The 17,027-nt window shown below is 34.2% G+C and overlaps 1 pseudogene across 1 annotated transcript in view; it reads left to right on the top strand.

Annotated features, from left to right (window-relative positions):
* LOC143236781 (diacylglycerol kinase beta-like) overlaps positions 1–2,508 on the top strand; it is a 120,446-nt pseudogene extending 117,938 nt beyond the window's left edge. The window contains exon 27 of the transcript XR_013019750.1: positions 658–2,508. The product of XR_013019750.1 is annotated as a diacylglycerol kinase beta-like (transcript). The remainder of the gene's footprint in view (positions 1–657) is intronic.
* Positions 2,509–17,027: the final 14,519 nt, after the last annotated feature.

Raw genomic sequence — 17,027 nt, 5'->3', positions numbered from 1 at the left:
ACATGTCTGTGTCAGTGTTCTATAGGGTGACATCTACATGTCTGTGTCAGTGTTCTATAGGGTGACATCTATATGTCTGTGTCAGTGTTCTATAGGGTGACATCTATGTGTCTGTGTCAGTGTTCTATAGGGTGACATCTATATGTCTGTGTCAGTGTTCTATAGGGTGACATCTATATGTCTGTGTCAGTGTTCTATAGGGTGACATCTATGTGTCTGTGTCAGTATTATATTGGGGGACATCTATGTGTCCATATCAGGGACATCGATATGTTCATAGCAGTATTATATTGGGGGACATCTATGTGTCCATGGTAAAGTTCTATAAGGGGACATCTATATACCCACAGCAGTATTCTATTAGAGGGCATCTACGTATGCGTAGCAGTAAAAGCGTCATACGAACTAAGGTATAATCCTATGTGCTCACTGTGTGTTTTTCTTATTTTTAATTTATATGTTTTATATAGTTTAAGTTTTGTATGGGTTAAATGTTACCTGTTTGCAAGTCGTGGTTAATCCGGATAAATAGCGTGAAGAGACTTTAGTTGTTGTTTTAACCATAGAATGTGAAGGTTTCTAGTTTTCTAATTGAATCACTTTTATTCTACGGATTAAAAAAAAACCAACATAATATTTTGTTTTCTTTGTTTTCAGGTATCATGATGTACACGTAGTGTTTATTCTATTATTAAACTCATCTATATTTAACTCATCCGTCATCTGAGGAAGGTCGTAGCTCCATCTGGCGGAAAACTAACTTATAAGAGGATAACTTCCCCTCTCTAACTCTATTCTAGTCCGTAACCGTATTTTTGCATAATGTTGATAATACCGATGGCCTTCGTATTCAGTACTTTAATTCTCTTTTGCCGGTAGAACGAACTAGACCGTTTACATTATAGACTTCCAAAGATTTTTGTACAGTCCCTGGGACGTTTACGAATATTTGTAATAGACCATCTGCTAACAAAGTTTGTCTATAAATGTTTAGTTATATGTATTTAAGTTTTTTAAACTGTATTTAGTGTTCGTTTCAGTTGGTCGTCTGACGTGTTATTGTACTAGAGGTCATTTTGAAAGCATGACCTTCAAGTGCTACTATGACCTTTCAGTACTGTTATAGTCATTTTATGTCAGAAAATAAAGATATACATTAAAAATTTAAAACAATATATATATATATATATATACATGTATATGTGTGTGTATTAGGGGGTTTGTACCCCTTGTTTTATGCTGTTTTTGTTAATAAACGGATTGCTCCGCAGAAACGCACTTTACGAAGTTACAACGCTAAAATCCGAGATTTGATTCCCCGTTGTGAACAAACAAACAAAATAATGCAACTGGGAATAAGTAATCAGTTTAATCCGCTCGAGGATTTACAGGTTATGGGCAAGCTTATGGAACCAGTGCTGATGTATCTGACACGTTTCGCTGTTTCTTTGACCAACCATTAGTGTGTTATGCAGAAATCAGAACTGTTTTAAAACTGCGACGTTGTACGGTGTCTACAACAAGTATTCAGACAGGACAACATTTCTTTTGTGTAATGTTTTACACTGTATGTTGTATTTGAACCTAGTAAATCCTTAAAGCCACTTATTTGTATTTATAAAAATAAAACCCTTAAGATCTTTTTTTTAATCCTGTAGTAATTTTCTAAATGAATATTTAATGTCAGATGTGTTCAAACAATCAAGGCAACTAAACATAGATCAATTTTGTTACTTGTTTACCCGTAATTAGTGGGACCTTCCTTTAGTTAAGTTCTGATAACTGGTTCGAAAATGGCTAATAATTGTTCAGAAACTGGCGAAATAATGGTTCAGAAATTGGCTAGGCAATTGTTCAGAAGCTAGCTAATAACTGTTCAGAAATTGGCTGGATAACTGTTCAGATACAGGATAATACTTGATTAGAAACTGGCTGAATAATTGTCTGAGCATACATAGTGGAAAATCTTGTTAAAAGGCGAAAATGTGTTCTAATTTTACTTACAGGTTCTTGAGTGTGTAATATTCAATGGCTCTGCCTGAATATATGTATACAGAATACTGTAGATAGCATGTTTTTCAGTGTGCAATGTTCATTTGTTTTCTTTATATAGGGATCTTTGTACTATCAGAACTCCGTTTATAAGTATGCGAGAATCATTTTACAAATGGTAACACTCTACAACGATTTCATCAAATCCTCAAATCGAATGTGGGTCATAGACCAATTTATGAGGACTAATTTTAAAAACGGTCTCAGGTTCTAAAGTACTTACTATAAACTGTTTCATATAAAAGCAGTTAAGCCTAATCCACGATGAATGTTTATCAATATATCTGACACTCAGTTCAACGTCGTGTTAGACTGTACATTAGACTTGGGTTCAGTTTTCTAGTATCACATATCAACCATATGAATGTCTATATTTAGTTTCCTTATTGTTCATGTTTTGTGGTTTCTCGCTCGTTTTGTTTGCAAAGAAAAAAATAAAAAAATCACGTTGGCAAAGACTTCTTGGTCTCAGTTCTTTCTTCAGCACGGGCTTTTTATTTCATAGTTTATCTTAAAATATTCTGTCCACTGCTATACAAGGTTTTTCAAATATTTTTGTGATTTATTATTTATTTAATGTAACGCTACTTTTAGAACTTTACAAATGATCTAATATTTATTTATTAATAACATCGTATGAAATCTCAAAATAAAGAAATTAATGTTGTACATTCAATGGGTATTTTAATCCTAACTTGTTTTTATAACTCAGCTTTTCAAGAATACACAGAAGAGAACACATTTTTTTTACTAACTTAACGATTGTTTTATAGTGCTAGTACTCGGAAACTTCATTCTTATTATGACACACAACTGGCTATTATAATTTTAATAAATGTTTTCCTTCTAACACTGTATTCCTTTACTGTTTTATTTTGACGGTAGGTGGACATAGTTATGTTTTAAAGTAGTGACGTATTTCATTCCAACCCACCTCTGACCATTCCTGGTAGAGTTCTTCCAGCTTCTGGTATATACACGACTAAATTTCAATTCGAGTTATTATTTCGCTTAAATATTTCAGCGAAAACAAAATTCATACTGTTGATCTCGAAATGTAATTACGTTTATCGTGTATTAAAGCTAAAAACACTGACATGTTGTGAAAGTTTGAAACGTATACCTAAAAATAACCGGAATTGCCACTAAAATGAAAAATATTTACACTTTAAGTATAAAACTTTCAAGAAGAGTAAATAAAAAGAAAACGTCCAACTACAACAGAATAAACAACTATTTTTCTAAAATGACTATAGAAAGTGTATTACAGCGACACTAAACACATATTTTTACTGACTGTAGTAAAGTATACACTTGTTTGTCTTTGAATTTCGCGCAAAGATACACGAGAGCTATCTGTGCTAGTCTTCTCTGATTTAGCAGTGTAAGCCTAGAATGAAGGCAGGTAGTCATCAACGCCAACTGTTGGGGCCACTCTTTTATCAACGAATAGTGCAATTGACTGAAACATTATAATGCCTCTTTTTAATTTCGCGCAAAACTACGCGAGAGCTATCTGCGCCAGCCGCCTCTAATTTAGCAGTGTAAGACTAGAGGGACGTCTGCTAGTCATCACCACCCACCGCCAACTCTTGGGCTACTCTTTTACCAATGACTAGTGAAATTGACCTTCATATTATAACGCCCCCACGGCTGAAAGGGCGAGCATTTTTGGTGCAACGGGGATTTGAACCTGCGACTCTGAGATTACGAGTCGAGCGTCTCTAACCATCTGACCGTGGCGGACTTAATAAAATATATGAAACAGCTCTGAAATATAATTATTTTTCAAGTTGTGATAGAGTTAATATTATGCTATGAAGCCTGTGTATACAAAGTAAACATGATTGTTTTAACAGAGACTTTAGTTTTAATAATATAAATTTCACAAATGACTCTCTAGCAACTAATTATACAAAAGTATATCTTTATGCTTCGTGGAAAACATTTGGTATAAACGTTAATGAATCCGCGTTATTCAAGATTAGACAACATCACATTGAAATATTAGCATTCCAAAAATTGCAGTAGATGTGCCAACGCATTTTAAACACAGCAGTGTTTCTCAACTAAAGTAGTAACATAGTTGTCATAAAACATGACCGAATGTTGACATCGTTTGATAATATGTGTACTTTGCACTTAAAATATAAGCTACCGCTACCTTGCGGGAAAATCTTATTGGTTGCATTTCTATTATTCTTGAGCTGTAACTACAAGCTATTGTTCAATGTTTATGCTTCGGAAACATTCGGGATTCTATTCTCCGTAGTGGACCGTGCCCAGATAGTCAGACAGCTGCGATCAGCAATTGTTATAATATTTTTTATAAATGTTTAATATCTGCAACTGGTAGTTGAGTAGAAACGTAACTATGCATGCAGTACTGTAGCTACTGAATGAAATTTATCTTGACTTTCCATTATAAGATCTTGAAATATTAGATAGAATTGCATCCGTGCAATAAGTATTAAATAGTATGACTATTTAATAGTTAAATAGTTAAGGTTATGGTTAAGTGATGGTTAAGGCGCTCGACTTGCAAGCTGCGGGTTGCGGATTCGAATTCCCCAACCCGTCTGCTCTACCAAACATGATCTCCCTTTCAGTCGTGGGGGACTTCATATTGTAAAGGTTAATTCCACTTTTCGTAGGTAAAAGAGTAGCCCATGAATTGGCGTGGATGGTGATAACTAGTTGCCTTCACTCTAGTCCTTCAGTACTAAATTAAGGATGGCTAGCGCAGATAGTCCTCGTGTAGGTTAGCGCGAAATTCAAAAACAAAAAAAACATTTGGACCAGTCAAGAAAGATGCTACTGTAAAGCCACGAGCTCTAAATGATTTTCTGTTGTTTAGTCTCTTTGGCTGTTTGTGCTGTGCTCCCTCACGGGTATCGAAACCTTGTTTTTATCGTCGTAAGCTGCTGAGCCAATATATGTAGGGGGAGGACTGAGATGTGTGGAGAGATGGACGTCTAATTCAGAGAAGAATGTATTTGACCAGTAACATAAACCTACTCACAAAATTAGAGACAGATTTAGTCCAACCTCCATCCCAGAGCGTAGAAAACCTAGTTGATAAGAGGTGACCTTGGTGAGGTATTCGAATAATGTGGATGGTGAAATAAAATATAATCTAACAGAACAGCAAAAGATGGAGAAATTATCTTTCTGATCATCTGGAATACTGTAGTGAAAAGCAGTGGATCACAAACTGACTTGTGTGAAGGGACAGATGCTATTTAAACCAAACTTAACATTATTACAAGAACAAATAAACCTAGAAGAGGTCATATTAAACAAAACGTTTTCCACCTAAGGAAACTAAAGTGGAATAATGTCACTGTGCTTGTTTCACAAAAGGCCCGGCATGGCCAGGTGGGTTAAGGCGTTCGACTCGTAATCTGAGGGTCGCGGGTTCGAATCCCGATCGCACCACATATCCTCGCCCTTTCAGCCGTGTGGGCGTTATAATGTGACGGTCAATCCCACTATTCGTTGGTAAAATAGCAGCCCAAGAGTTGGCGGTGGGTGGTGATGACTAGCTGCCTTCCCTATAGTCTTACATTGCTAAATTAGGGATAGCTAGCACAGATCGCCCTCGAGTAGCTTTGTGCGAAATTCAAAAACAAAGAAACAAAATTTCACAAATCTAGTCAAAATTTGTCCATCTTTAGATTTTGAGCTATTGTAATATCTTAATATTTTGTCAACACTGTGGAATACCGTGAAATCAACTCAGTACAATAGAATTATGCTGTAAAACTAGATTTACTTTGACGGTTTAATGGGTAAAAAGGCATACATTTTTAATAACTTCATACACTGGCTGTGTTGTATCGATGAACAATTCCAAATATATTGTTCACGTGTGTTATTTGTTCTCGATATAATTGTAACAAATTGCACCGCGATGATCGTCTGCTCCAACAAGGAATCAGAAAAACACACGTGCTATTGTTGTTGTTTGTTATTAAGCACAAAGCTACACAAAAACTATCTGTGCTCTGCCCACCATGGGTATCGAAACCTGGTTATTAGCAGTATAAGTCCGCAGACACGCTGTGCCACTGGGAAATAGCTCACGTGCTCAGTTTGATAGAACTTTTGAGAAATCCCTCAGCTGAACATAAAAAGGGTGGAGTGAGTCAAATGTCTGTCCTCAGCTGCCTCTCACCCACTCAGTTGGTTACTTTGACACGCTCAGTACACAGTCAAAACAAACATACCCATAATGTAATGAAATTCTGCAAAACTTTTTTTAAAAACTCTAGTTCTGTAAATATAAATTATTTTATATTTTTTTTAGAAAATAATTTAAACTTCTGGATGTGTCTAGTTCACGTAAAGTCCAAAAGTGCAAAAATCGTTCAAACAGTTTCTGCTACACCTGCGAAAAATAGATTACATTTTCACAAAAGAACATCACACACAAAGTAAAGGTACCTTATTGCCAATATTTCGGGTATAAAATTGAGACCGAGAAAAGCATTAGGTTTCACATGTGTGTTGTACAGTTTGTACATCTGACTTTACACAGTGGCTAAATAATAAGAGTGCAAGTATATCATTGTAGTTCCCATGATACGAAGTGAACCTAAATACCATCAAAGTGTCTGCTACTTTTGCATAACAAATATTTCTGGATATTCAAACAAAACTAAAAATTACATTAAATATCCAGATGTTGTATTTGCAATGAAATCAGTACTTCATGGGATGGTCATCCAGTGTCACATCCACAAGCAAACAGAAGAGTTATCCTGGGAAGAATACATTGGGTCATCCTTTTTTCTCTTTATCTGGTACTTCTATTCCTGTGTCACCTCAAAATAGACTACATCATCTGACCATACAAGAGGAGCTGCCCCCCGCTAGTACAGCGGTAAGTCTCCGGATTTACAACGCTAAAATCAGGGGTTCGATTCCCCTCGGTGGGCTGAGCAGATAGCCTTTGTGGCTTTGCTATAAGAAAAACACACAAGAGGAGCTAAATGATCTGATTCGTGACTTATCTCTATCAAAGCAACAAAGGGAACGTTTTGGCTTTCGTTTACAACAATGGTATTTATTAGGTCCAGAGACAAAAGTTCCAATTTACCAAAGCTGCCATCAAAGTCTTGCTTTTCACTACAGTTTGCAAGATACTTTGTATTCCCTAACATAAATTGATGCACCAATAAAATAATTGGGTACTGAACACCATTCCTGAAAATGGAGACCTTTTAACAATTCATTTAAAGTTGGTCTGAAAGCTTTCCTTTTACACAATGAGAACACTAAGACATCAATTCCCGTTACTCATGCTGTGAGTGCCAAAGAAACTTATAAAAAGCATGCACGTAATACAATCTGAGATGTAATTTTAAATTTTTAAATAAATATAATAAAGTTATTTTAAGAAATTGATATTTCACGACAAATAAAAAGAATATTTTGAAAACGTTAATTATAACTCGAAAATTAGAAGTGATTCAATAATTTTCAACATGATTTTTAAAATATGCGTCTTCAGTTTATTCAGAAATAATCGAATTTTTTGTTGTTGTATCCCAGTGTTATTGGAGAGAAAAAAACCTGTATCAAAGCCTTTGTTAAAATCCTGAAACATAATATAGTATTTTAATAGTATTAAAATCATATTATTTACTCTGGGTGCTTGGGGTTAGAAGTAAAAGCATTCTAATGGGGAAGTAATACGCAATTATTAATAACAATATTGGTCAGTGATGCGGAATTTTGGAAGGCGCAACGACACCTGGACTTCAAACTAATGAACCTGGTCAAACGTAACTCCAGTATTAGAGTGAGAAATTTGGTTTGGTTTCAATTTCGCTCAAATCTACACGAGGGCTATCTGCGCTAGCCGTCCCTAATGTAGCAGTGTAAGACTAGAGGGAAGGCAGCTAGTCATCACCACACACCGCCAACTCTTGGGCTACTCTTTTACCAACGAATAATGGGATTGACCGTCACATTACAATTCCACCACGGTTGAATGGGCGAGGATGTTTGGTGCAAAGGAGAATCGAACCCGCGACCCTATGGTTGCGAGTCGAGTGCTTTAACCACTTGACCATGTCCTTTGGCCGGTACTCCTTGTGAATGCATGAAGAGAAGAATATTAAATTACAACCGTATTTTATTTATCTATTTGTTATTAAAGTCTGGGTAAGTAATTAACTATTTGTTTTCACCAATATCATTTGGGAGTTCATCGTTTTAGGTCTCCATGTATAACAGTCTCAATAGATATAATGATAATGAAACCGTTTAATTAACTTGGGTACTTGATGCTAAAACATTAACAATAAAACGATAAATAATAACAAAATAAATATAAAAAAATAGTGGCTGCCAATTAATTACCCCGCCCTCCCCCTTAGGTCGGTAGTTCGAAATTAAAGATGGCGCCGCGCCACATGGACTACTAACTGATGAAGCTTCTAACACGAAGTTTCTTTTGAGTAAAAGTGATAATAAAACACTGCTATGAAATATTAACCAATGATTTATTACTGTCTTGTTTACTACACGTGTATGACATCACTGTCTTACAGTGCTGTATTTATAACACTCTCTTACTTTTAACCATCTATTATAAGTATACGTAGCCCAATATTAATACTTTACACTGGAGTAGTTTATAACTCAAACCTAGTTTATATTTAGTACTTGACACTGAAGTAATTTACAACTCAGTTTATCTGTACCACTTCACAGTGGAGTACTTTATAACTCAAACCTAGTTTATATTTAGTACTTGACACTGAAGTAATTTACAACTCTGTTTATCTGTGCCACTTCACACTGGAGTACTTTATAACTCAAACCTAGTTTATATTTAGTACTTGACACTGAAGTAATTTACAACTCAGTTTATCTGTACCACTTCACACTGGAGTACTTTATAACTCAAACCTAGTTTATATTTAGTACTTGACACTGAAGTAATTTACAACTCAGTTTATCTGTACCACTTCACACTGGAGTAGTTTATAACTCAAACCTAGTTTATATTTAGTACATGACACTGAAATAATTTACAACTCAGTTTATCTGTACCACTTCACACTAGAGTACTTTATAACTCAAACCTAGTTTATATTTAGTACTTGACACTGAAGTAATTTACAACTCAGTTTATCTGTACCACTTCACACTAGAGTACTTTATAACTCAAACCTAGTTTATATTTAGTACTTGACACTGAAGTAATTTACAACTCAGTTTATCTGTACCACTTCACACTGGAGTAGTTTATAACTCAAACCTAGTTTATATTTAGTACTTGACACTGAAGTAATTTACAACTCAGTTTATCTGTACCACTTCACACTAGAGTACTTTATAACTCAAACCTAGTTTATATTTAGTACTTGACACTGAAGTAATTTACAACTCAGTTTATCTGTACCACTTCACACTAGAGTAGTTTATAACTCAAACCTAGTTTATATTTAGTACTTGACACTGAAGTAATTTACAACTCAGTTTATCTGTACCACTTCACACTAGAGTACTTTATAACTCAAACCTAGTTTATATTTAGTACTTGATACTGAAGTAATTTACAACTCAGTTTATCTGTACCACTTCACACTGGAGTAGTTTATAACTCAAACCTAGTTTATATTTAGTACTTGACACTGAAGTAATTTACAACTCAGTTTATCTGTACCACTTCACACTAGAGTACTTTATAACTCAAACCTAGTTTATATTTAGTACTTGACACTGAAGTAATTTACAACTCAGTTTATCTGTACCACTTCACACTAGAGTACTTTATAACTCAAACCTAGTTTATATTTAGTACTTGACACTGAAGTAATTTACAACTCAGTTTATCTGTACCACTTCACACTAGAGTACTTTATAACTCAAACCTAGTTTATATTTAGTACTTGACACTGAAGTAATTTACAACTCAGTTTATCTGTACCACTTCACACTAGAGTACTTTATAACTCAAACCTAGTTTATATTTAGTACTTGACACTGAAGTAATTTACAACTCAGTTTATCTGTACCACTTCACACTAGAGTACTTTATAACTCAAACCTAGTTTATATTTAGTACTTGACACTGAAGTAATTTACAACTCAGTTTATCTGTACCACTTCACACTAGAGTACTTTATAACTCAAACCTAGTTTATATTTAGTACTTGACACTGAAGTAATTTACAACTCAGTTTATCTGTACCACTTCACACTAGAGTACTTTATAACTCAAACCTAGTTTATATTTAGTACTTGACACTGAAGTAATTTACAACTCATGTTTTTCTGTACCACTTCACACTGGAGTAGTTTATAACTCAAACCTAGTTTATATTTAGTACTTGACACTGAAGTAATTTACAACTCAGTTTATCTGTACCACTTCACACTAGAGTACTTTATAACTCAAACCTAGTTTATATTTAGTACTTGACACTGAAGTAATTTACAACTCAGTTTATCTGTACCACTTCACACTAGAGTACTTTATAACTCAAACCTAGTTTATATTTAGTACTTGACACTGAAGTAATTTACAACTCAGTTTATCTGTACCACTTCACACTAGAGTACTTTATAACTCAAACCTAGTTTATATTTAGTACTTGACACTGAAGTAATTTACAACTCAGTTTATCTGTACCACTTCACACTAGAGTACTTTATAATTCAAACCTAGTTTATATTTAGTACTTGACACTGAAGTAATTTACAACTCAGTTTATCTGTACCACTTCACACTAGAGTACTTTATAACTCAAACCTAGTTTATATTTAGTACTTGACACTGAAGTAATTTACAACTCAGTTTATCTGTACCACTTCACACTAGAGTACTTTATAACTCAAACCTAGTTTATATTTAGTACTTGACACTGAAGTAATTTACAACTCAGTTTATCTGTACCACTTCACACTAGAGTACTTTATAACTCAAACCTAGTTTATATTTAGTACTTGACACTGAAGTAATTTACAACTCAGTTTATCTGTACCACTTCACACTGGAGTAGTTTATAACTCAAACCTAGTTTATATTTAGTACTTGACACTGAAGTAATTTACAACTCAGTTTATCTTTACCACTTCACACTAGAGTACTTTATAACTCAAACCTAGTTTATATTTAGTACTTGACACTGAAGTAATTTACAACCCAGTTTATCTGTACCACTTCACACTAGAGTACTTTATAACTCAAACCTAGTTTATATTTAGTACTTGACACTGAAGTAATTTACAACTCAGTTTATCTGTACCACTTTACACTGGAGTAGTTTATAACTCAAACCTAGTATATATTTAGTACTTGACACTGAAGTAATTTACAACTCAGTTTATCTTTACCACTTTACACTGGAGTAGTTTATAACTCAAACCTAGTTTATATTTAGTACTTGACACTGAACTAATTTACAACTCAGTTTATCTGTACCACTTCACACTAGAGTACTTTATAACTCAAACCTAGTTTATATTTAGTACTTGACACTGAAGTAATTTACAACTCAGTTTATCTTTACCACTTTACACTGGAGTAGTTTATAACTCAAACCTAGTATATATTTAGTACTTGACACTGAAGTAATTTACAACTCAGTTTATCTTTACCACTTTACACTGGAGTAGTTTATAACTCAAACCTAGTTTATATTTAGTACTTGACACTGAAGTAATTTACAACTCAGTTTATCTGTACCACTTCACACTAGAGTACTTTATAACTCAAACCTAGTTTATATTTAGTACTTGACACTGAAGTAATTTACAACTCAGTTTATCTGTACCACTTCACACTAGAGTACTTTATAACTCAAACCTAGTTTATATTTAGTACTTGACACTGAAGTAATTTACAACTTAGTTTATCTTTATTACTTCACACTAGAGTACTTTATAACTCAAACCTAGTTTATATTTAGTACTTGACACTGAAGTAATTTACAACTCAGTTTATCTTTACTACTTCACACTGGAGTAGTTTATAATTCAGTGTATCTTTATTATTTCACACTGGAATAGTTGTTAACTCAAAGCAAGTTTATCTTTATTAGTTGTTTGTTTGGTAAACTTAGCGGAAAGCTACTCATAAGTTATGTCAGCCATTTCTTATAGACATTCTATAGAAAAGACATCTAGTTAACACCACCCACCACTTGTTTAATAATAAATATTATCACATTATAAAGCCTCATCACTGAAAGGGCGAGCATGTTCGGTGACAGGATTCGGACATATGACCCGGATATTGCTCTAATTACCAGGCTGTGTATTAAACGAGCAAAGCTGATATCTTGTCACTTGTAAGAACTCAATAGCAAAAGCTTACGTCCACAACATAAACAAGAATTATCTCCGTCTAGAGGAGAGACACAAGTGTTACGTCTACACAAGTTGGTTCCAAGACATCTCCGTTCAACATCGCATATTTGAAACAGTTGAGAAAGAAACAACTATTGAAGCTATTATGTATGACGTCATACCGGTCAAGTCGTTAGAATTAACACCTATAGGTTTCTTTTTAGTAGTACTGTTGAAATTGGTTCTGGGAACACGTCGTCATCTTTAGTAGCTCAATTATGGGAAGCAGTAAGGAAGAGTGACGCGCTTTGGACATGAAAGCCTTACTGACAGAGCCTTTTATAAGTGCAATAGAAACTACGCTAATGGGTTCTTGTCAATATGTCGATGGTCAGATAGAACATGACAGGGCATGGCGACATGGATGATAAGGACTAGGTGTGGTTCAAAATATTTTTTATAAAACGTATTCATTCTGTGTAATTGTGTTTTCATAAATGATAGGCTGTCAAATAAAATGACTTTGTATATTCGTTGTTTCATAGTAACACTACAGCTGCTTGTTATGAAGGTTGAGTCACCACGTGGTATTCCACAGAAAGGAGAACCGAGAAATTATTAATAGATTAGTTGTCAAACGACACAAGTGTTTCATAGCGAATTGTAAACGTTTCTTTAGCTGTAAGGTTCGATATTCTGTAGAGCTGTTTATGAGTCAATTTTCGTAAAATAAACATACATTTTCCATTACAGGAAAAAGAACATAGAAATTTATGTATAGAACAACCTTGTTTGATGCAGTGACAAAAATTTTTATTGTTACATTGCCTATAGAAAATTTAATAGAAACTTGAAATACATGAACGAATGCTAATGTTTAGGAAAGTTTGAAGATATAGGTTGTTGATAAATGTCTTTACTCAAAAGTTCCTCACCCATACACGGAAACCAACCGTGATATATCCTTCTGGTATAATACATCATTGTTTGTTTCTTCGTTTGTTTTTAATTTCGCGCAAAACTACGCGAGAGCTATCTGCGCCAGCCGCCTCTAATTTAGCAGTGTAAGACTAGAGGGACGTCTGCTAGTCATCACCACCCACCGCCAACTCTTAGGCTACTCTTTTACCAATGACTAGTGAAATTGACCTTCATATTATAACGCCCCCACGGCTGAAAGAGCGAACATGTTTGTATTGACGGGGTTTTGAACCCGCGACCCTTGGACTACGGGTCGAGCGCCTTAACCACCTGACCGTGCCGGAGCCTAATACATCATTAACTGTATGATTGTTTTCAGCGCAAAGCTACATATTGGACTACCGGTGCTCGGGCAACCACATCTTTCGAAACCCGGTTTATGCCGTTGTAAGTCTGCAAGCATATCGCTTTGCCAGTGGGGGGCTGTGTGTCAAGAAGAGAAATGGTATTAAAACACTGTATATTATAATAACCTGTTTGAAAAACTGGTTCTTGAATTATTTTTATAGTAAAACCTGGTATCTCTACAGCTGAGACGGCTGGTATGGATTTTAAAGAATTTTGTTTAGAAATACAACGCAAGTAACAAAGCTTCGACCTTCTTAGGTCATCATTAGGTTGTTGCAAGTCCATTTAACTGGACCGTAAAGCCACCTGCGAAACGAAACGCCATTTAAAACTACGTGATTTTTAACATACAAGAGTTTTAACCAGAACCAGAAAAAAACCTACTTCTGTGTCCATATGCCATTTAAAATCACGTGGATTTATAGTCGTAAAAGGCACTTAAAGTGATTTTATCATAGCTTTGGAAGTATTGAAGCGCCATATATCACACATTTGTAGTAGCCATGTATAATGTAACTGCTAACCATTCGATAACTAGGTAGCCTACTTGACTAGCTAGTAAGAAGAGATCAGGTCGTCTACTTGTCTAGGTAGATACATACACCGTTTTTTATATTGTGTTTAAATAAAAATGTTTAGGTGCTATTTAACTTTGTCCAACCTGGTTATTTTTCACGCAAATTAAAAAAGTAGTTAAGTTATAAGGTACAGAACACTTCACTTATTTCTTGATCAAATTTTATGTTATTTATGGATTTGGCTTTTTGACGCTTGTCGGTAAGTCTATTTTACATAAAAATACCAGACATTAGGACAGTTAAGGTCTCCCTGTTTTACAAAGAATCGCGCCGATAAAGTAACCTAAGATTTTGATTGGTATGCATGTTTCACTGCATTTGATAATTATGATGACAAAATTATAACACATGCAATATATACATATATACATACTCATATTTTTGTTCGCTTCATGCGAAGATATATTTATGAATATTAAGTTACTTCCGATAGGTGGTGCTAAAAACAACTTTATATTTTGTTTTTACCTCATTCACCGAAACATTTTCTGTCCTAGATGCTTTGAACTTGATAAAGACAAGACGTGATGTCGAGAAACTCACTTTTAGTAAACTAAAGTTTCAAGACGACTTGAAAGGATGATGAAACAATATCTTATAACAACTAACAAACGTACAGGATTTGTTATTACCAAGTACAGTATTAGTATGCACTTGCTAGAAAAGTGTTAAAGGCTATAAATATATTTTATATTTATATATAATAGTTGTTATTATATATATTATTATATATAATAATTTAATAAAGAAATTTTAAATAAAATTATTAAACTATTATGTAACAACTATAAGAATGTATTAAATAGATATAAAGAAATAAATTATAAATTTTTAAATTATTTTTAGTTATGAATTAGGTCATTTAACAACTTAGCACTACTTTATGCGGACGTACACCTTGTCGCATATAAAGGCTTGTTTAGAGCATGATAGTTACAGTGGACTTAATAAATGGATGGTGGATGAGAGCTGTACTAGTTTATTTAGATTACTCGATGGTATGTTTCATACGTTTACTGTGCTATTAGTTAGTACCTTTCTACCATATTATATTGAGGGTTGGAATACTAACTTCAAGAGGTATATTTTTAACTTACTTATTCCCGAATGGAAGTACCTTACTTTTTATTCTTATTTTTATTTGAATTAATTTTTATTCTTTATTTTGAAGATTAGTAACATTCCCACAACTTTCTGCAGACAGTAATTTCGCACTCGTAATTTCTATTTCTCTATCTATTACTACTCTTATTTCTTATATAAGACTGGCGAATGTATCCCCACCGCAGTGTGGGTCCTACTTCACATTCACCTCTAACAGCTAGGATATATTTTATAATCCTGCATTATAGGTTGTAACATGGGATATTTTTAATTAATGCAGCGTTTTTGTTTCGATTTGTTTTTTTAAGTTATGACAAAATGATTTATATATGTATAACTAAGAAATTAATGTAGACCATATACATATATTTATGTATGTATATATCATAAATATCTATATATGTGTATTTTACAACTATTGTATGTTTATATTAACAAAGTAGTCACAACAATCTGGTTTACTGTATGTCAGGAAAGCAGAAATTTAAACTGTCCATCTTATTATTAATGATGGTTAAACAAATGCTTGCGCGTGCATATATGTTTATGTGTGTATATATATGTATATATACATATCGAATTTAACTTTTGAAGATAAATAACATTAATTTTGTTTTCATATCCCCGGTGAAGCTTCTAGTAAACATTCTTTGAAACAGGAAATAACAGTTCTACTTAATAAAAAAATGCTGTTCAAACAGTCGTTGCCCACCCTCCTGATGGCACAGTGGTTAGGGTCTTAAAATGTTAGAAACCAAGTTTCAATAACCGCTAAGTGTACAGACCAGACGAAATATTAAACAGCTTTGCGTTTAACAGTGAAACACGACAGCTTCATGAAAATATAAACGTAGCTTTTATACATGATTTAATTTCCAGTAACATAAGTTTCTTAACTTATGACCTTTCAGTTATTTTACGTAGATATTATATTTGTTAGTTTCACTTTTATAAACTTGTCGAATGTTTATCATACGTGATAAACGAGACTCAACCGCTAACGTGAAGTACTGTGTATCCCAGGGAAACGTTCACGTGAAGTACTGTGTATCCCAGGGAAACGTTCACGTGAAGTACTGTGTATCCCAGGGAAACGTTCACGTGAAGTACTGTGAATCCCAGGGAAACATTCTTTAAGTAACTGGTAAATCTGGAACTCACCGGCGTGAGCTGGATCTCTGAAAGTGTTCTGTCTCGATTGTAAATAGAACCGAACTTAAGAATAAGAAATATTCTTATTTCTTGCTATTCAAATGTATGTGTCATGCTATGTTGTAGGCTAAAGAATACATAATTCTTCTCGTGATTCATGGCATGCGCACGGTTAAAATGACATCACGACAGTATAAATTGCAACGTTAAGTATCTCTTAAATGACGTCATTTTAGTGTTTACTGACTGTCTGACAGACAATACGCTACTGCACAATGATGTAAGTGGTTAAACGTGTTATAACCCTTCAGGCGGCCTTCAGCTCCTTTTCCTTTTGTGCTATGTGTGTAACGGTTTATATATTGTAAGATTTGTTTTTTATCACGAATGTTTGCAGGCGTTAGTTTCTTCATGGTCGAGTTCTTCAAATGCAAGTCCCCCTGTGGGACGGCGGTAAACTAATCTAAAATCCGGTCGACACAAACAGGTATCCCAGTTGTGACT

The sequence above is a fragment of the Tachypleus tridentatus genome, chromosome 13, assembly GCF_004210375.1.
Source record: "Tachypleus tridentatus isolate NWPU-2018 chromosome 13, ASM421037v1, whole genome shotgun sequence".
Taxonomy (NCBI): domain Eukaryota; kingdom Metazoa; phylum Arthropoda; class Merostomata; order Xiphosura; family Limulidae; genus Tachypleus; species Tachypleus tridentatus.
Note: the sequence above shows the minus strand (reverse complement) of the source record. Positions and strands in the feature narration are given on the sequence as shown.